Here is a 23,114-nt window from a genome sequence, read left to right on the forward strand (position 1 = left end):
AGGGCCCGAACCCGCGTCCCCTACATTGGCAGGCAGACTCTCAACCACTGCGCCACCAGGGAAGCCCCCGGGGAGACGCTTTTTAACTCCCAGTCTAACTCCTACTAAGTCCTGGTAAGCAAACACTTTAACCTGTTAGCAAGCAGAGACTCCATTAACACAAACCCTTTTGATCTGAGATCAGTGAGAAGCAGTTAGAGACCACACCCACAGCCATGCCTGAAATAACACATTCTGGTTGCCAGTTCTCACAAAATCACTGCAAAGTGTTAGAGTATGTCTTTCTATCATGTTTCCCTTAAGGCTGCAAAACAATGCGGGACATATAACATGTGCTCATGACACTTGACGGTCTTTTTTTTCCCCATTCATTATGTTTTAGCCATTAGCAATCACCTTACATGCTCTTTCAGTAATTCCAAAGCCTCTGAGAATTCAGCGTCTATTATGAATTCCATTTGATTCTTCTAGCTTAGTCTGTTATGCCAAGTCTTTTCTGTACCACTATAGTGTCATAATTGGAAATAATTTTTTGGTCCTTCTGTATAATCTGGGAATTAATTAATGAAAACTGGTTTTTAACACATTTTTTTCTGACATATATAAAGTTAAACACTTATCTTAGTAAATGAAGTCTTTATTTTAATGGAATATGGCATAATTTTAGTAAATATATTTATGAGACTCATAAAAAATCCTAAAGTTAATAGAAAGGAAAATTATTTATATAAGCATCACATAAAATATGTGTATAATTTTATCTTTAATTTTACTATTAGAAAAGGGTTTCTAGAATGATTCCTAGGAACCAGTGGCATCCTAGAAATCAAATTTGCAGATGGCATGAAACTGAGGGATAACTCATAACATGGAAGCTAGAACCAAGACTCAGAAAGATCTGTACTGGCTATAACACTGGAACAAATCTGGGGAAATAAAATGAAATGGAAACAAATGTAAAATCCCATCCTCCAGTTAAAAAAAAAAAAAAAAAAAGTCCATTGAGAGGAACTTGAAAGAAACACACATGAAAGATTCTAGACATTCATTTAATTATGAATTAGAGACGCAATGTAATTGCCTAAAAAAGCTGATGTGACCTTAGATTTGTTTTATAATAAGAACATTTCCAGAGCAAAGAGGATGATGGCCTTTCTTACACTAGGTTGAGCACACCCACAGCCAGGCCTAAAACGTCGCATGAGGTTTTCAGAGCTGCGCTGCAACTGGAACAAAGTGTGTTCAGAGTAGGGCCCCTAGAGCTATGACAGGGGAAGAAGCACCCTGAAGGAGAGGAGATGTTTAGCTGGAAGGAGATGAGGTGTAGTGGGACAGAGTGGAAGGCTGAAAACTGTCTTCTGTATCTGAAGGCTGCCAGGGGGTATGGAGTATAGGAATAGAGCAGAACAAGGAGAAAAGGGCGGACGACACTGGTGTGTAGACCTTGCTCAATTTAAGTCGGAATTTTATTATAACTATAACTGAGATGCCCGGCAGGTAGCAAGTGGCCCCTGAGTTGTCAAAAACCTATCACCGCGAGTGCTAAGGGAACTCAATCAAAATGTGGCTGGTCCAAGTAACCACGGTGTCTGGTGACTCCGAAAGGCCACAGTTCTTGGTGCCTCCTAAACCTCAATCAGAATTATACAGAAGTGGCCCAAACCGTAACAGAGTACAGCACATGTTCTTAGCAATACATCAGAGGTCTGTTTGCCTTTTGAAAATGTAATGAAACAACAGTGTAACTTTTACAGTAAGCCATTTAATGCAGCCCCAAATAAGCCAGTTCCTGTCTTATTAGTCGGTGTTCGCATTGCTACTGCCTAAGCTGGAGAAGTGCTAATAGTTTTCTTGTCTATCATTTTCTCCGAAACCAGAGCAGCTGCTACAATGGAGAAAATAAGCTAAAATCCCTTAAGACATGAATTATAATCACAGATTTTTTTTAATTTTTTTTTTTGTTGTTCCTGTAATTGAGGTCCAAGACTACAACAGCCTTTTGCTTTCAAATTATGCAGTGAAAACGTGGAATATACCTACAGGGGCACACAGATGAATGGAGCTACAAAATCACTTCTGCCTGTATGGAACTTTTGTTTCCTAATTTTAGTTTATAATTACTACTAGTAATGAATGTTTTATCTAAGCGTTTTAGCAACTTTTCCATTTTATTCCATTTGGTTCATGCACAATACAATATTTACATATTTGTCACGGATGACGTATCCATTTTTCCACCTTGGCCTTTGACAGAAAAATCAGAGACTGTGAACAACCTGGGCATGATGTAAAATGCTACATTAGAATGATAATGTTAGCCTTTCGTGGATTTTAAAGATACATTGAAAGTTCACTTTATGCTATTAATTGAGAATTTTCTCTCTGCAATACCTTAAAAGGAGAAAAAACTTGAACTTTATGCCTCTTCTCACCAACACGCACAGTCATTGACATGCTTTCGTATTTTCTCTCCATCCCTCCCCTCTCCCTCTTCTCCTCTTGCTTTCTCCTTTCCCCTCCTGACTTCCAATCAATCACCCAGGATATTGGAAGTTATATTCAGTCGATTGATATAGGTGATTTCTACTTCTAACCAACCTAAATTCATACTCACATGCCAGTTCCTACTATAAACAAATTTATCTCAGAATAAAAATTGGAACAGGAACAAGTAATTTTCATCTTCTGCTTAACAACTTTCTTTTTATTAAAATGAGTGTCCAGAATTTGAATACCAAATTGTTTATTCTAGGACTACTTAGTGTGCTGGCGAAAAGAAAGACAATACTCCATAGAAAAGCTGAGAGAATACAGGAAGGGAAAATGTAGGAAGAGGAAGCTTAAAAGGGAGAAAATTGTGTCTGAGGGAAAAAAATATCTTGGAAATTATACTTAGAGAAGGTGTTTTTGAAAAGAAGGCTATAAAAGAGAAGATAGACAAGGGTTTTTTCAGTAATAAAAAGGGAACTAGAAATGATTATTTTTTGAAGATTTAAAATATATAATTAATAATTCTCAAAGCAAAAACAGTGCCAAAATTTAGCATATGTTTAATAAAACTGCTTGATTGAATTGAATTGACTGTGGAGAGTGTATGGTCTCACCGAAAATACAGAAAATAGGAAAGAACATTATACATTTTAATTTGGCAATAATGAAGTGCTTCTGAAAATCTGTATAGCCCACTGACTCTCCTACCCACAATCCGACTTACTGTCATTGAGCTACAGGCTGCCATTTATACTCCAGTAATTGCTGTGATCGCTTATGGATTTTAACCCTATCCTCCCTGTTTTGCCATTGCATTCATTACCCAGGAATATTTATTGAGCTTATGATGTAGCTTGTAACCATCGTATTTGAGAACTGAATATATAGTCCAAGGCAATCTCTGATCTTTAAAAACTAAAAAAATTAATAGTATCTTTTTGCATCATGATTTACAATTTACGAAGCACTTCACATAAAATTGTATAGAAGTTAAAATAGGCATTATTGTCCCGTTCTCAAAATTGAGAAAGCTAAAGCTCAGAGAAGTTAGGAAAAACTCATCTGGAGTCACAGATAAAAGGAGTAAAGTAAAGGAGGCCAAGCTGTTTATTTCCTACAGTGCAAAGCTAAGAAACATATCTGTTCTTGTCTTAGGGTGTGACTGGTCAGATTCAGAGTCACCGAGGCAATATGAGAGGTTGGGCTCTGCCTGGTGGGAGGCAGACTGGCCCCTGCACCAGTCCTTTGTTGAGTGTTTACAAGCAGTATGATTCTCAACACCACCCTTCCCCCACTAGCAAGCATTTGGCCTTGATCTTTTTGATGATCACAAAGATTGAATGATGCCATTGGCATTTAGCGTTCAGAGGAGCGAGAGACAATAATTGTCTAGGCGAGAGACCAGTGCCCGTGATAAAGAGATTTCCAACCCCAAATATGAACAGTGTCCCTGCTGAAAAGCACCTTTGCCATTAATTACTAATAGTGAGTTATTAATATTTTTTAAAACTTGGCATTCGTGACCTGAATATTAATGATTGTCAGAATTTATCAAGAACCTGACCGCTGGGCAGCACTCAGAAGCCTCCTGCAAATGTATACACAGCACTGGAATTTCCCCAGTTTTTAGAGAGAACATGTTATCAGTGCTTCAGCAGTGTAGTTTTGAGTTGGTCAGGGTTTTCAGTTGCTGCTATTCCTTATTATATGTTACTGTTAGTTTTAATTCATCATTATCGATTTCACTTATTATATGCTACTTAGTTAACCCTGAAGTGTTTAGTTATCCCTACTTTTATAAACAGTATTTTTGGCCTATAATTTATAGTAACTATACTTTAAGACATGCTATATATATTGTGATTCAAAGATGGATTATTCATGCAACTTATCGCTAAAGTAGATACATGCACAAACTTCCCTTCAGAAATTACACAGTACAGTATATAGTGTAGTATAGTACAGCATAACATATACAGTATAGAATATTATAATTATACTAAAGTATACAAACAGTATAGTATAGTAATACTATAAAATAGTACCATATAATATAGTAATAATATAGATAATATGTTACGGTATAATATGGTTATCACAAAGTTTTTTTCCCATTTGAAAGTGGAAACAAGCGACATAGATGAATGGTGGGGTGTTTTTTCTTACCAAAAGGGCTGCCTACAAAAGTCAGTAAAAATAAGTGGGAGCCACTGAATTATAGTGCAACATAACCTGAGCAGATCTCAGGAGTTTGGACTCTTACTCAGAATGCCTGGCATAAAGCAGGGGGAGTGAGCCATCTTCACTCTTACTGTCCTTGGGGGGGCCCACAAGACTGCTCTAATGCAGCTCTTTTTGCTTGTGTGTTGCTAATGAAGTGTTTGGAGACCCTGTGGCAGAGATAGTATTATTTTTATTTTAATATCAACCAGTACCTTTTGTCTACAAGGACAAGTGTTTCTTCCATAATATTTATTACCTTGTCTCTGGTTTTGTTGTTGACTTACTCTATTTTTTAAACACTTTTTATTAAAATATTAGGAAGGAAACAATAATACTAAATTGCAGAATTATAAAAGGGAAGCTTGTACAGCTAAATTTTAAGATAATCTGAGGGACAAAGAAATAAAGCCACTGATGCAGGGTGAGATAAATATGTGACATTGGAAATATGTGATGTGATTTACTTGGCTGGCCACTATGTAAGAGAATAAATTCTATAATCTTGCCAAAACCTGAGGGAAATGTGAATTGAATAGCAATAAATAACCTTATTGGAAAGGGTTGAATGTGATATACTGTATCCTCCAGCCTTTATACAGGAAAATTTCCCATTGATTTCAGCATCAGACCCAAAGTGGACTGAAGACGAGGTAATGTGTAACACACTTCACAATGTCCCTTCTGGTTTTATGCTATAGCCTTCTCAAACTTCATGAGTTGGAAGTTCATGTTGAGCTATGTATACAACGCCAACCTCTTCAGCCTCTTTCTGGATTAAATAAACTTTATAGCTAATGTTTTTTTCTATGCATTTTCATGAATATTCTTTTGCTGTTCAGAAGTCAGACTTTATTAATATTATATATTTAATAACATTTATTTGACTAAAATTTTAAATTTACAAGTACTTTAGTACCTTATTTTATTTAACCCTCACAATACTGCTGTGTGATAAAAGAGGGTATTATTTCTCCTGTGTTTTACAGTTGAGAATATTCAGACCTAGAGTGGTTATGTGACTTGCCCAGTCATATATAGTGAATAGGTGGCCAAGCTGGTGCCAGATACTGGGGTTTCCACATGCCAATATTTATAAGAATTTTGTTGTAGGAATTATTATAATTGACTATGATAGTTTCATTTCTGCTGAAGTGTCTCGTTCTATCCTTTTTTTAATTACTGGGCAATATTATAGACTGCTAAAATGCAATTTGCCTGCTCCGTTCAGGCAGTCACTCCTTTATTAAAATTTTTTGAGTATCTACTTTGTTCATCAGGAGGAAAAAAAGCAAAACAGATGTAAGAAGCTGCCCTCAAGGAGTACATAGTCCAGAAGGGAAAGCAGATAAACATATATGCTCACTACAATACCTTAACCATTTGTGATGTACTAAAAAATATATTTGGTCTTTGTGCCCTCCACTCCCATTCTGGCACAAAGCTCTTAAAACCACTGCAATTTCCTGACAGGAATGTCTCATTGTCTGCTAATGAGATGACATATGGGGGAAGGGGGGAGGCCTAGAAAAACCAACCACGTGATTAGAAGGCTAGAACTTTCAGCCCCACCCCTCAATGTCCAGGAAGGGAGAGGGGCTAGAGATAAGTCCAATCACCAATTGGCAGTGATTTAATCAATTATGCCTTTGTATGAAACTTTAATTAAAAACTCTGAAACAATGAGGTTAAGAGAGCTTCTGGGTTGGTGAACACAGTGATGTGCTGGGAGGGTGGCACAACCAGAGAGGTCATGGAAGCTCTGTATCAGCATCACCACCCCCCATACCTTGCCCTATGCATCTCTCCCATTTGGTTGTTCCTAAGTTGTATCCTTTATAATAAACCAATGAGTATGAGTATAGTGTTTTCCTGAGTTCTGTGAGTCATTTTAGTGAATATTGAACCTGGGGTGAGGGGATCCTTGAATTTATAACCAGGGATGACAGAAGTATGGATAGCCTGGGGACCTGGGACTTGAGACTAGCATCTGAACTGAAGACAATCTTGTGAAACTGAGCCCTTAACTTGGGGGGGCAGAGGGTATCTGTGCTAACTCTGGGTAGTTACTGTCAAAATTGAATTGAATTGTAAGACACCTAGTTGGGGTCAGAGGATTGGAGAATTGATTATTGCTTGCAAAAACCAAACACCAGTGCTCACCTTGTCCTCTACAAAATGCCCTGTATGTGGCTCAAGGCACGTGGAGTATATATGGCCAGTGTGGTACTCTCTAGGTCACTTTGCATTTCTGTGTCCACCAGTTGTTTGCGTACTTATCAATAACTAGTAGTGTTTGCCCCCAAACTGTTTGTGGTAATTGTATTTTGTATAGTTATGCACTATAATTGAATATTAAGTAAACTTAGGACTATAAATGTGAAATTCAAGAGTAGTTTCTATGAAAATTTAGTCAGGTTCTTTGGAAAGACTTTGATAAAGGTAAGTTGCAAAAAAAATTCTATCAAAGTGGGCTTGGACAAGACAATTCTAAAAGACTGAAGAAAAAATTTAAATCTAGAAAGATTAAAAATGTATCTATTCCTAGAATACAAAATTACCCAAGAAGTTACTTCAGAATATACTTTTAGAATCATAAAAAAACTAATTGCGTAAATATGAATTATAGTACAAAACCTTTAAATTTAAAAAATAAATCAGGAGGAGTCTCCACTCAAAATTCTTCACAAGTATCTTTAAGGTTTCACTTTAAAGAAAGAAAACTGAAATTTGTAAATGATGAAATATGGGTGTGACTTAGGAAGGAAGAAAATAAGAAACACCAACCAGCAGACCTATACTCAAAGAAAAGGCCTTGATTCTTCTTCAAAAGATGATTCATATGTTTTAAGTTAAAATGAAATGCACAAAGTGTGTATTACTTGTCAAATTCCCTCCTTAGCCAACTTTTCAATTAGCCAACTAACCACCAGTTCTAATTACAAAATGAGAGAATCGACCATACCTCAACTCTTCCTAATGTTTTTTGTTAAGACATTGAAGTTATCACCTGTGATCCTAAGAGTAATATCAAAATTTAGATTATTTGCAATACCACTTTGTCAGTAGGGGTTTATGACCCCAGTTTTCATTTTCATTTAGGGAGAGTTAATCAAGCTCCTAGTCAGTAAATTACTCTTAGATTGACTTTGAAAGAAAAACATAGCCCTCAAGTTTTCTTTCTTCCATTCCCTAAAATAATTTATGAAACAGAGCTGTCTGACTCGTCCAAAGTCAGCTTCATTACCCTGCCTCCAGGCCAGCTTCCCCTCACTGTGCTAGACTGTTTAGAAATGTCCTCTAGGCTTACGATTTCCTACGAGAGGAATTTGTGACCTTGATCATTAACCTATACATGAACCTGAGAACCAGCCTATTGGAATTTTTTCCCCATACATCATATCTTAATCTCACCTGCTGCTGGTTTCAAACTCCATTTGTTTAATTTGTTCAAATGTGCATTGCCTACTTCCTGTGTGCCAGGATCTCTCTGGGAACTTGGGATGCAAAGATCCATACCTTCATGGTACTTATATTTTAAAGGGGGGAGAGGAGAGTCAGAAAATATCAGTAAACATAAAAGATAGTAAATTACCTAGTGTATTAGAAGGAAATACGTACTATGGGGGAAGGGGACAGCAGGGTAAGGGAGATCAGGAGCACCAAGGATTGGGGAATGGGTTGCAATTTTAAGTAGTATGGTCAAAGTAGACTCACTGAGAAGGTGACATTTGGGTAAAGACTTGAAGTGAGGAATGTGACCATGAGGGAGAATATTCCAGGCAGAGGGAAGAGCCAAGGCAGAGACTCTAAGGTGAGAGGTGCCTAGCATGTTTGAACAGCAAGGAGAGAATGTGCCAGGATGAGGTCAGAGAGATAACTGTTAAAAGGACCAGTCTGGCTGCCATGCTGAAAATGACTGGATGGGAGAGACCAATGTATAAGTAGAGAGACTAGTGAAAAGCTGTTGGGATAAAGAGGGAAGAGATGGTGATCTCTCACTCCTGGGTGATAGCAATAGAGGTAGTGAGGAGTGGCCAGTTCTAGACATATTTAGAAGGTAGAGCCAACAATATTTCTTTAGTATAGATGAAAAAGAGGGGTCAAGAATGACTCCAAGATTTTTTTGACTTGACAACTAGGAGAGTAGTATTATCAACTGAGATAAAGGAGATATTTCAAGGAGCAGCATTGTGATGAAAGATCAAATTTAGTGCTAGATGTATTGAGTTGAGATGTTTATTAGACATTTAAATGGAAATGTCAGGTCAGCAATTGCCTTTATGAATCTAAAGTCTAAGGAAAGGTCATCAGCATGTAGATTGTTCTACTCTGAGAGGAGGTGAAGACCAGCCAGACCCCTCAGCTGGAGTTTCACAAGGGAATTAAGCCCTCCTGCCTAAAGATCTCTTGTATGTAATCAATTCGGTTCTCTCCCGGGTATCTAGGATGGTACGGATTATGTAGCCTCCTTTAAAGAGTTGAGAAATTGTCTCTTTGTGTTGTGTGGTTCAGGTGAGGAAGCCCAGATGAGAAAGATTGCTTGGATGCCTAAAGAAAATTTAGGTTCTCTGTCTCTTTTTCAGGCAAACTGTCTTAATTTTTATTCTTAAAGTAATTGAGATCTTAAGATATTTGGAGTCATTTTATAAAACCTTAAGTGGAATACTGTAAACCAGTGATTCCCAAAATGGTCACATTTTTCACTGGTGTTCATATAAAAGGCGGTGGGGGGTGATGGCTCAGATATGTATGGTGAGAAAAATAATTAAAACAAAGTCTTCTACCAATCCAGATATACTCTGCACAAAAGCAGTAGAAAAAGAAAACACTTTTATTAATGAATAAGAATTAAATTTAAATGTGATGTGCATCACACATAGTCTAATAAGAGACTGCAAAAACAGAAAGAGATTGCACTCTCTCGTATAGGCAAGTAGATACAACCCATTACAGACACAGTAACTAGTCTGAAAGTAAGAGGACTTGACAGCACCATTTGTCAAATATAGTTTATCCTAACTCTACCTAGTAATTGGGTTGCCTATCTGTGTTAGCTTATTGGCTTCATCCAGAGGAAAAACATACCTCATATCTTTATGACAAGAGGTAGCTTTGCAAATTAGAGCAAGGCGTTGACCGAAGTTAGGCTCCTATCCTCCCACAGAAGAGGGAGAGAGGGGTGCTGTCTTCCTTGATGTGTGCTTTTCAAAAAGATGGCTCCCAGGTCTCTGGGTCATAAAGCTAACAAAAGCCCTATCTAGTTTTCAAGTGGATTTATGTACATTTTAAAGACAAGAGAAAGTATTTACAATGATAAATTTTCTAAAGTAAATGCTCTAGGTAAAAGGAGGCAGGGGTGGGAGATGGGGGAATCTCTTCCCTAATCTTCAACAGGGAGGATTAAGCCTCTTGTTTTTAATTTTTATTTGACCTTACAGTGGTGAGCTCTGGGTGTCAAATAAACATAAACATTTCTTTACTATAGGACTTCTCAGGACTTTTAATTTGCTTGTGTGCGTTATAAAATTTCAAGAGAGAAATGTGTTTTGCAGCATTTCTCAAATGTGTTTGATCATAGAACTTTTTTTAATGGAGTTATCTCCTAGGACCAATTCACACACTGGAAAATGCCATGCTGACCTAATACAGATCTGACCAATTCCAGAAACAGTGGGTGCATTTATTTTGTTCTGATACCTTATCCTGCACCTGCATCCTTTGTGGCCATAGTCACCAAAACGTTTAAGTCACTTTTGCACTTGAATTTTTAGTTTGTTGATGTTTTCTCCTATTAATTTTGCTTCATGATATGCTATTTTTATGTTCCTATTTATATGTTTGGTTAAAATATAAATATTCTGTGTTCCCATTTTATTACTTTGGTAATAATCGCATGAATATTTTATGATTTTAATATTTTTACCACTTTCACTATTCCCTCAGTTCTATTTCTGGACAGTTACACTAATCTTGGAAGCACCTAGATATCTATTTGAAATCACATGTGATGTTTTAAGTCTGTAAAATGTTTGCTATTCTAAAATCATCCTTTTAAAGGCCAATTCACTGCTTGAGGGCATTAAATGTCTGGGTAGCTGCTCCTGGGAAATGGGGGTGTGGGTGTATATGTCATAGACTGGTGTTTGGCTGTCCTAAGGCATAGGCCATCATGAGAATTAGGTATACAACCCATAATTGTCTCATTCATACATTTACTTTCTTGTAAACAAGAACTTTTACTAAGTAGCAGATATTTTCATCCATCTGTAATTTCTACTAAATTTCTTTCTAAATCTACATGATTTACAAAGCAGAGCAAAGTCCACAGTAAGTATAGGATGCTTCCAAGTAAGCTGAATTATTTCCTTAATTTACTTAATTACTCATTGAATTTTGTCCACTTACAGAGTGATCCTAAATGTCTTCACACAGCCTAGCACATCACCTGCTATAGCAGCGCTGCTGGTGTGTGGGAAAGAAGGTGCTAATTGCCCCTTAAACCTACCCCCTACCTTTCTCCATTAACCCTGATTATTCCGTGAACTAGAGTAGGTCACTTCTCATTTCAACCAAAAGTGGCTGGGTTTTGGCTAGCTGGTTGCAGTTCTGGGACGTTGTACTGTCTCCATCCTGCAGCTAAAATTATTTTGTCTTTTCAAGATAACAACCACCGAAAAAAGAACCTTGCCTCTGTACTCCTTTGCCCTTCAAAGGAACTTTTTCTCCAATTAGTCCTCTCCCCACCTCTTGTTTAATCTTTGTTTTTCATTTACAAATTTGCCAGGAATTTAGTCTCTCCTTCGTAATGATACCAACTCCCTTCTTAAAAAAAAATGTATCTTTCAAAACACTATTAAGCAAATTAGTAACTCCAAAATATACTCATATAGTGGCATGTTGTCATCACACATTCTAAAATCCATATCCAGTGACTGTCACTTTATAGACAGATACTCAACTCCCAAGGAATTTGGGGTGTCTCTTTGTAGAGCCCCAGTCTGGCTAAAAGGTGCTGGGAAAGATACTAGTATTTGAGTTTTAGGCTAGAAAGGGAGGAGATTTTCAAAAGGGCCACTCCCTACTTCTTAGGCTTTGTCACTGGAATTTAGGCAGTACCTTTTCCATGTGCCATTTTAAAGTAATGAATGAATACAAAGGAAAGAATAAGCTAAAAGGAGTTACTTAAAGGACATAATGTCTTATTCTGTCACAAAAGCCCCACTTAGTGGAAGGACGGATTGGGAAAGATCTTTGTACTCCTTTGTTTACACCACCTCTGCCCCAACTCACAGGCAAAAAGAGGAGTTCCTAAGAACAAACTGACCTGATCTAAGGAACTAGAAAAGATCTCCTAACTGTGTAATTTGGTCTGTCCTGCTGAATTTCTGCTCTGGAGAAATTGGTCCTCCTAAACCTGCCCATGTCATTCATACAGGCATTCCTTAGTGGCTCTCTGCAATTAATACTGGCTTAAACTCTCACATGAGAAGTGGTGGGATATGGGATCTGAATGTAAAGACGGTATGTCCTGCTAACTTTCCTTGTATCTTTCAGTGGTGTCCATTGAAGTGATTGTAATCACTTAATAGCATTCAACTAGAAGGAGGCAGCTTTTAGAAAATGAATTTATTCAAGTCTTTCTTCCATTCAAATTTCCAAATTTAGCCAATGGAAGGGTAAAGATGTCTAAGTCAAATTCAGTCAGAATTAGAGGACTGAATTCTGAGTTACCCAAGCTCAGATGAGAACTTGTTCCTCTCAATATCATTCATCTTCCCCCAAAAGATAAACCTTGTATGTCTTGAAAATAACGTTTATCCTTCTAAAATATGTATGTAAGGTATCTAGTGACAGTGTGGGTGTCTTGCACTTACTTTTTGCGCCTATTCATCAACTGAATTTATAAGTTAGGAGATCAGAATGCTTAGATAAAACAGCTATTCAGACACCACTCAGAACATCTGAGTTGGGAAGCTGCCTTCCAGGAATAGCCTTCTGATTTACAGAAGAGAGTACCTTAGACCAAAGGAATCTATAAGCATGATCTAAAGTTACTATGAGTGTGAAGACACATGTGGAGGACATTTCACCCTTAATAGTGATATTGATTACTTAAGAATTAATTGTCTCTTTGGGGTAATAATAATGACAATTAACATTTATTGAATGCTTATGCGCCAGGCACTATACTAAGGGCTTTACAATACTACTATTTTATTTAACCCTCAAAAACCCTACAGTTTAGGTACCATTATTTCCCCTGTTATATAAATAAGGAAATTATAGCACAGAGAAGTTAATAAGGAACTTATCCAAGGTCAGTGCCAGGGATCAAATCTGGCAGAATAATGCCAGAGTCTACCTTCTTAACCTCCACGTGACACTACTTCACACACGTTTGTACTACAGTCATCGCAGTTCCCCAACACACCAAGCTTTTTGTGTCCCACAAGGTTGTCCCTTTACCCATGATATCTTTGCTCATCAGGTGCATGTTGTGACTTGCTACTTCATTTATGAGGACTTGCTGGTTTTTCCAAGGAGAGTTATAGTTTTCTTTCCTCTAAGCTCCGATCACTCACACTCACACACACACACCACACTCTCTCTATATATATTTATTTATATATTTGTATTCACATATATTTCTCCTTTAGCCTTTACTATATTAAACTATCATTTGTAATGCTGGTTCCTCCGTCAAATATGATGATATCGGGAAGCAGGTAGCTTTGATCTCCAGTGCCCCACACATCAATGATTAATGGGAGCTTGCTGATTTAATATGTTCCATGAATGGGCAAACAGGGTATTAGCCACTTAGTCTTGTTCCAGAAAGACTGCTGTAATGTTAGCTTGATAAAATCTGAAAAGAAAAAAGAAAAGAAAAGAAAAGAAAAGCACATCCATGCTGCTACCAAGTTAAATTTTTAAAAAGAGGAGGAAAAAAACAACTTAGACAGTAACAGCTTTCTATGGAAACTATGGAGAAAAATAATATAACCATGTTATATAGCATAGAAGTTCATGGTAGAGCTTCTTTAATAGAGATTGTGGTAGCACATGTTTTATTGACATTGGAATGATTTCTTTCTCTTTATAACTTTATGGTAAAAGCTATGAGCTGAGGCCCAATATTCCCCAAATTGTATAATTCTGAAGTCTCTAGCTGAATAATCTGTGACCCTCCCTCAGACTGCAGGCAGTTTCCTAAATTTTCAAAAATGGAATGTCACCCCTGCTCCTGGGTGTTGCTCTTTTATTTATCTTTTTTTTTTTTTTTTTTTTGGCTGTGCTGGGTCTTCATTGCTGCGCACAGGCTTTCTCTAGTTGCGGCGAGCGGTGGCTACTCTTCGTTGTGCTGTGCGGGCTTCTTATTGCGGTGGCTTCTCTTGTTGCGGAGCACGGGCTCTAGGCACGCAGGCTTCAGTAGTTGTGGCTCACGGGCTCTAGAGCGCAGGCTCAGTAGTTGTGGTGCCCGGGCTTAGCTGCTCCGCGCATGTGGGATCTTCCCATACCAGGGCTCGAACCCATGTCCCCGGCATTGGCAGGCGGACTCTTAACCACTGCGCCACCAGGGAAGTCCCTGGTTGTTGCTCTTTTAATTGACACTTTAGAATTACAAGATAGTAGGCTCCTGGAGTTCAGTTTTGAATTTATCATTATACCACTACTTCAAAAATTCCAAGGTGAAAGAAGTGATATAAAAAAAAAAAAAAAGGTAGGCCAAAAAAAGTGGAACACACCATACATAGACAGGTTCAAGCCTTGTGTTCTTGCAACTTAACAGTGTGATATTGGGCAAGATATTAACCTCTCTGTGAGATAATTCCCTCATCTGTAAAATGAGATAATGATAAGTGTCTATCTCTTAAGGTAATTAGAAGGATTAGGTGAGTTCATCTAAGTAAAGTGCTTAGAACAGTGTTGGCACATAAGTACCATATGAGTACTTGCAATCATCATCATCAAGTTATTTAGAAATTTATGTGCATACATTAGATCTCAACAGAAGTGCCTTCAAAAATTGTTATATACTGTGCCCTCCACTTACTGAAGGTGTTACAAAAATAACCCTGTGGGGCTTCCCTGGTGGCGCAGTGGTTGAGAATCTGCCTGCTAATGCAGGGGACGCGGGTTCGAGCCCTGGTCTGGGAGGATCCCACATGCCGCGGAGCAGCTAGGCCCGTGAGCCACAACTACTGAGCCTGCGCGTCTGGAGCCTGTGCTCCGTAACAAGAGAGGCCACGATAGTGAGAGGCCCGCGCATCGCGATGAAGAGTGGCCCCTGCTTGCCGCAACTAGAGAAAGCCCTAGCACAGAAACGAAGACCCAACATAGCAATCAATCAATCAATTAATCAATCAATCAATCAATAAATCTTAAAAAAAAAAATAACCCTGTGAAAAATATTTCTCCGAGTTAGAACCCTTGTCCAAAATAATATCTATTATGTTATTTAATATTCATTATGTTATTTCTTACCTAAAGATTACATGACAAATTTAATTTTGAATTTAGTACCGGTAAAACTTTTCTCTCTTGAAGAATAGATATCTGTTTCTATAAGGTATTGAAAATTATAGACCACTTTTTGCCTTGAGGAAGAATTAGCCAACAGAGTTCAAGGTTACAACCTTTGGAAGAACTTGAAATTTCAGTGCCTGTGTTGTCAAGATACATATGCTTTTATGATCAACCAAATGAAAATAGAGTTAAATTTTGTTTTCGGCAATTAAGGAGTCTAATCAGGAAGAATGTCTCAAGAATGGTCACTGGTACCTAGGGTAGAGGTGGGCTGGGGACCCACAGTGAACAGAGCCAAGCTTTTCCTCAGAAAATAGTCGCCTCCACAAACATCCCAGTGTAACTGTGAAGCAGCAGCTTTTGACACTGCAAGGCACTGAGTGTGTGGGTATTTGATGGTGCAGGGCTGTATGCTGAGGGTTCTCCTCACTCAACCTGGTGCTGCCACAAATATAAAGACAAAGTCTCTTCCATTTAGCCAGCATCCATTGTTTTACTTACAAAGCCTAGAAACTACTTGCCTCAAGATTGCTTCTTATTGAATTTGATTCTTATGTCATCTTTCTCTGCCCATAACACAACATTTATTTCAAGATAAATAAATAACAGTTTGTAAGCTACCTGTTTAAGTATCTCTCTAATAAAATAAGGAGCCTATTTTCATATGTATAGCATTCTGTGTTAATAAGGCAGGATTAAAAAAAAAATAAGGCAGGATTGAGTGACAATAATGATCAATTTTAAGTACAGTTTTATTTTATAATAATTATTACTTTGTGATTGAAAATAACTTTGGGAGACGGAGCAAAACACAGAACACACAAGTACGTTGAATATACATTTTGAAGCACTTCCTTTAAGAGGAAAAAAATGTCGATATATGCAATGGGACTCTTGTGAGTCCATGGTTTTTTTCCTTTGTCCTATATTTTCTATATTTAATGTTATTAGACCACCATTAAATCTGGACCAAGAGCATTTGTCAACAGTTGAAGGCATTTTCTCTTTGGCCACAGCTGCAGCTTGAGGTTATTCAGGATGACCCCATACTCAAAGGGCAGCAATAAAGTGACCGTCACCCTCCAAGAATCTATTCAAACAACTAATATACATGTTAAGTGGAAAACAGGACAGATGGCAATATCAGCCACAGAGAAGTTCTTTGTCTTTCTTGGAGACTGGTATTCAGTTCTAGTCTAAATAGTATATTAGCTTCAAAAAGATATCTTTACAACAGCTACATTCTAAGAGACCAAAGAGCTCCATACATGGTTTTACATTGAGATGACAGAGAATATTTAAGATCTTAGAATATTTGGAGATATCTGCATAAGACCAATCCAGAGAATTTGCTCAATTGGAGGAGGCTTATTTATATGAGAAGAATTATACATGGTGATGATTACTTCACTCAGGTAACAGATATTTATTAGGGACCCCCTAAGTGCAAAGCACTATGCCCTCTGATGAGGATGCCATGGTGAGCAGGGTAGTTATGGTGTGTTAACTATCTTCTTAACCCCTAATGAAATGATTGAAAATGGATTCTTTTAAAGGCACACACTTATAAGGACAAAAGCATGGGATAAGAGACAATAGCAACAAGTCATTTAAGCTAGAGAGCAGATGTAGACATGGAAACCAATTTAACAAACCCCAAAATGCTGAATCTTAAAACCAGCACGGGGGCAAAGTCTAGAAGCAATGCAGTTTCCACCAAAGCACTTCCAAAATGTTCAAGAAATGACCTCACCATGTATGTCTAGATTTGGGGAGTAAACATGAGCTTAATAACAGGAAGATTGATCGAGAGCAACTAGTCACCCTCCAGATCCCCTTACTCATCCATACAGCTGGGAGACGGATGTTTTATTCCATAATGAGGGCAAAACAGAGTTAGTGGACTTGGGAACATCAGAGAGAAGAAAGAACAGAGTATCACACTAAAAATGATGGATTTAAGTGAGAGTTTACATATGGAATGTTGAGATTCACAGCCTTCTTCCTCACTGGACTTGGAGAATCTTGACAATCAGAGTTCTCCAGGAAGGATATTCAAGAGTCTTTGGGGAATTTGATCAATCTAGAAATGAAAATCCAAAGGATACAGAGATCAGGGATTCCTTAGGGAAACAGCCTGGCCAGATCACCGTGGAGTATACAGAGTACAATTGACCCATTTCTTGCATATTCACAAGCGCCTTACTCATAAATGTAAGTAAACAACAATAGATCAATACATGTTTAAGGCAAGCATCTAATTTGGCATACAGACCAAAAACAGAAAGTAATACTTTTTAGGAAACAGAGTTTATATGAAGACATAAGACAAGATTTGTCTCAGTAGAACCAGAAGAGTTTGCTATATAAAAGAGGCGTATCCAGAGAGCAAAAGAAAAATATGCCTGGAAATTAATATTATAATAGCAGAAATGAGAAACAAAATAAAAAGCTTGGAAGATAAAGTTGAGGCATTATCCCAGCAAATATAGCAAAAAGGTAAAGAGATGGAAAATAGAAGATTTTTTTTTAATTAGTGTAAGGATCCTACTTCTGAATAATAAGAATTCCCCAATATGAGAAAAATTTTTGATGGAGGGGAAAAATCATCAAAGGAATATTCTCAGAATTAAAGAATATGAGTTTTTCATCTGAGGGGGCCATGAAGTGCCCAGCACAATGAGTAAAAGTAAACTACATTCATTAAGAAATTTTACAACTCTTGGGACAAAGAAAAACCCTAATTCCACAGCAAAATTGCAGAGTTCATAGATTGGAAAAAGTATAGGGATAATATCAGACCTCTCAGCAGCAATACTGGGTAGCTGGAAGATAATAAACACCTTCAGAATTCAGAAGGAAAATTACTTCTAATCTAGAATCTATACCAACTGGCACTATTGACTATTTGTGAGGAGAGGCATATGTCACAATATCATATTTTAGGTATACAAGATTCAGAATACTCTAACTTACATGTACTCTTTCTCAAAAAGCCTTTGAAGGATGTACTTCATGAAAGAAGAAAGAAACCAAAAAAAGTAGAAAACATAGGATGTAAGGAATCAGGAAACATTGAGAAAGCATTGGGAATTTCACGATGACATCTGTGCAGCAACTAGTTTAGAACGGAACCAGGCAGAAAGCTCCAAGAGATTTCTCCAAAAGAAGGAAACTGACAGAATCCTAGTGTATTTATACATACTGAGAGATTTTCCCAATTAGGAAAGGGCTAGGATTGAAATAATGATAAACTATTGAAAACAAACTAAACAAGATAATGATTAACTCAGCAGGAGTAAGAATTTGTGCAGAAAGGGACTCAATCATGGTATACTACATGACTCAGCTGAGAATGGCACTACGTAATAATAAAGTATTAATGACAGTCATAATAATCACTGTTGATCTAACTGTGTTGGGAGAATGAGATGACAGAAAGTGTTTGTGAGATAAGAATAGTGGAGAAGTGAAAGAGAACTAAATAAAACCTTCTCTTCCAAGAGGGAAATCAATATTCAATGCCTAAAACAAGAATTCAAGCAAAAGTAATATAGGCATGCTATTTACAAAAAGTGGTCAAAAATGCCAAAATATTCAGCTAGAAGAATTGAAAGTAGTTGCTTCTGAAGAGCTGAAAATGGTACTGGAGTGGGCAGGGAGCTGCTGTTTTCCCTATTAAGCCCCATAGCACTGTCTCTTTAAGATATGTTCATTTGTTCCCTTGAAAAAATAAAAACCAAGTTAAAAAAGAAAATACTAGCCTCATCTTGGTTGTCTTGGAGTTTACACCCTAAAGAAAGAGACAGATATGATACGATTACATAGGTATGTAGCTAACTACCAACTGTGCTAAATGCTGTGACTGAAATTTCTTGTTTAATCTTTTGTAAACCCATATAAAAAGAGTGCTGGCTTAGCGTAGTAGGATCAAGTAAATCTTATGTGAGAGAGTGACATGTTGGCACCTTGTGTGGTAGATGCCAACCCCAAGTAGTTGGCAAACAACCATTATGAGTAATAAACTTCAGAGAAGAGTAAGGAACCATCAAATGTGGCTTCTGTTGGTCTGGGGTAATTAACTGCAGGATGTCACCTGGAGCATTGTGTTAACTAATGACAACATGAGCCATGGTGACCATGTGAGGAACAACATTCACCTGTAATTACCTTTACCATCTAATCTGTTCATGGAGATTAATTCTACTGGCTTTAGTAATATGAATAATCACCTGGAATCACAGCCTGGCAGGACCTGTAAGGACTTCAGAGCTCATGTATTCTTATCTTATCCTCTCCTTTTGTAGTGAGGAAAATTCAGGAGATTTAGTAGTCTGCCCAAAGTCTCACAGCTATTTAATGCTAGAGCCAAAGCAAGAACTCAGATCTCCAAGTTCCTTGTCTAGAACTCTTCTCTACAATTATAGAGAAAAATATACCTTGGTCTTTTTGAGAAACTGAAATTATTAAACTAATTATCACAGTGTTACCAAACAACTGAAAACTTTATTTGTTCAGTAATGAAAGAAAATATTGCAAAAAGGAATTACTTTTTCTACTTGAATTTTGCATTATTGTCTAAATTTAGTACCTGATAGCAGCTTAAGGATGTTCAATCTCTTCTTTAAAAAATAAATAATTTCTATTTTAGATTCATAAGTAATTATGTGAAAATCTAATGGTGATAACTTGTTACAATATTTCTAAGAAATGCCTATAGATACTGCAATATGTATGACTTGCACACATTCTCATTCTGTTTTAAGTAATGGCTTTGCATTTACTGTAGACACATATTTTAATTGTTTTAATCATATATTTTAAAACCCACTATTGTATCTTAAAATGTAATTATGCTAATGAAACATGTAAAGAAATATCTCCCTTCCAGAGGAACTTTGCAATTCACGACAGCATGTGCATACAACACACACATACACACACACACAATTAGAGTTCCCTGAGTTCCCTGAAGAAAGAACGTTCATAAGTCAGGTCTATTTTTGTCAAAACAAGATGCTCACACTGCTGCACCAAGACTTTTTGATGTTTTAGTCATGTCTACAATGGTCAAATCTACAACAGCATTTTGGGATTTTGGTGCAGGTCATGAAGCCATGTAGTTGTATTCTTATACAAGATTCACTGCCACCCCAATAGAAGCTTAATACAAGTTCAGAAAACAAGGCCATTGTTACTAAAGAGAGACTGTCACAGGCTTCATTTTTTTTTTCCCTGTAGTAAGGAACCTTTGTAATAACTAGGTCAGGATATGATTTCTGATCCTAAGATCCAACTGGAAAGTTCCAAGAAATACTTATAATATCTCAAGGAGGGCTTCCCTGGTGGCTCAGTGGTTAAGAATCCGCCTGCCAATGCAGGGGACACGGGTTCGAGCCCTGGCCTGGGAAGATCCCACATGCCGCGGAGCAACTAGGCCCGTGCGCCACAACTACTGAGCCTGAACTCTAGAGCCCACAAGCCACAACTACTGAGCCCACGTGCCACAACTACTGAAGCCTGCATGCCTAGAGCCCGTGCTCCACAACAAGAGAAGCCACGACAATGAGAAGCCTGCGCACCGCAACAAAGAGTAGCCCCCGCTCACCGCAACTAAAGAAAGCCCGTGCACAGCAACAAAGACCCAACACAGCCAAAAATAAATAAATAAATAAATAAATTAATTAATTAAAAAAAAAAAATCTCAAGGAATAATTAAGAGTTATATTGACCCTCTGGTCATTGTCCACTCAGAACAGGGATTCTCAAAATTACATATAGGAAAAAGAAAGCAGCACAGATGTGATGACCACTGGAAACTATATTAGGCCACATAATACTTATAAAATTTCCCTTGGGTAATCAAGAGGTATCTTTGGTTTGGTAGACTTTGAACAACAATAATTTTTAAATGTATGTTTTGTGAAGTGCACTATGTTCTCCAGGCCATACAGAGAGAAAGAGGCTTAGCACTCAGGTATATGACCCCCGAATCTGTGTTTTCCTCTATAATGCTAACTCTGATCATGGGATGGCCAGAATGAAGACTCTGGAAAAATAGAGGAATTCCCAAGAGATGACTGTTGGATGATTGCATCAGCGAATGACTTGAGTTTTAACAGTTCTTCAAATCCAGTACACATTTGACCAAGATTTGAATATTTAATCTCTAAATTACTGAGGCCAAAACATTGCAAGAACCCAAAAGATGACAAAAAAGTTATTTCTGCAAGCGTGACAGTGAATCATGTGATTAAATGCAGAAAAATAGGATATGCTTGGTTGTTACGGTCCCAGATTATTTAGTTCAGAAGGATACCTGCTACGGACTGAATTGTGTTCCCTATAATTCATATTTTGAAGCCCTAGCGCCCAGTGTGACTGTGTTTAGGGATAAGGCTTTTAGGAGTTAATAAGGTTAAATGAGGTCATAAGGGTGGGGTCCTAATCCAATAGTATTGGTGGCTTTATAAGAAGAGAAAGAGAGAGCGATCTCTCCCCAGGTGCACATACCCAGAAAAGGCCGTGTGAACACACAGTGAGAAGACAGCCATCTGCAAGCCAGGAAGAGAGGTCTCACCAGAACATGATTGTGCTAGCACCATGATCTCAGACTTGTAGCACCCAGAACTGTGAGAAAATAAATTTCTGTTGTTAAAGCCAACAATCTATGGCATTTTGTTATGGCAGCCAAAACTGACTAAGACAGTCCCACGCAGATGAACTGGAGACATTGGAGTGTTGAAGAGAAGTTTGCATCAGGTGCAGTACAAATCCCAAGATCAGAGTTAGAGCAGAGTTTAGATAAGACTAGGGATCAGAATAAAGACAAGACTGAGACTATGGATAGATCAGAGTCATCAACTAAGCAAGATTGAGCCAGGATTTAGCATAGTAAGGAAGAGTTTAGGCTTTGGACTTAAACTAAAGTGACTTTTTTCTCTTCTACATGTTGCAAGAGTTTAAGTTACTTAAGTACCTCAATTTAATTCCGGTACTTCACAACTAATTCTAAAATGGAGATGATAGTGCTTTTGTCACATAGCCTTTGTGAGAATTAAACGATTAGTGTAAAAAATTAATAAACAGAAACCTCAATTAAATAGAGTTGGGCAACCAGAAGGGGGAGCTCCCATGCCCTGAAACAATAGCAGAACCAACAGGAAGAAGGAAGACTCCTCTCTTTCCTGGCAGGGACTCAGCCAATGAAAAGCTGTGGACTCTTTATTTCCTATAGCCCTCTCAACTTCCTTTTCTCCTTTATAAAAGTTTTCCTTCCCTTCCTGGGGTGGGGGGGGGGGACTTGCACGTGGCTCGCAATGGTTGCAGACCCTGAATTGCAATTTTCTGCTGATCCTGAATAAACCCATCTTTGCTGCAGCCTATTTGTTTAAGGTCAACATTAGTATTTGGCACCGTGTTTGACACATGCTAACATCTCAGTGAATTGGTAACTACATATAGTAGCCAAAGTCAGAGAACTTGGGGTCTGAGCTAGCCTACATTCATTTGTTCATACCCCAAATATTTATTGCATACTTACTGCCAGGCCTGATTATGGGTGCTAGAGATAAAGCAGCTAGCAAAACAGAAACAAAACAGAACAAAATCTACCTTCACAGAGCTTACATTCTAGAGAGAATTAAGGAGTCTAATGACAAAAACCTGGGGTTGGCAGGCTCCTGAGTCCCCAACCATGTCTCATGTCCAAAATGGTTTTGTTCTGGGCAACTCACACAGTCCCCGTGAATGGCTAAATATATGTAAAAAGAAACAAAATGTATGCTGTCAAATAGCTTGTCACATATATGGTAAATATTGCTCATTTCTTTTTCAAAAATGCATGAAAGACTCCTGTTTGACATGACATTTTG

This window comes from Eubalaena glacialis, chromosome 12, assembly GCF_028564815.1.
Source record: "Eubalaena glacialis isolate mEubGla1 chromosome 12, mEubGla1.1.hap2.+ XY, whole genome shotgun sequence".
In the NCBI taxonomy this organism is placed as follows: Eukaryota; Metazoa; Chordata; class Mammalia; order Artiodactyla; family Balaenidae; genus Eubalaena; species Eubalaena glacialis.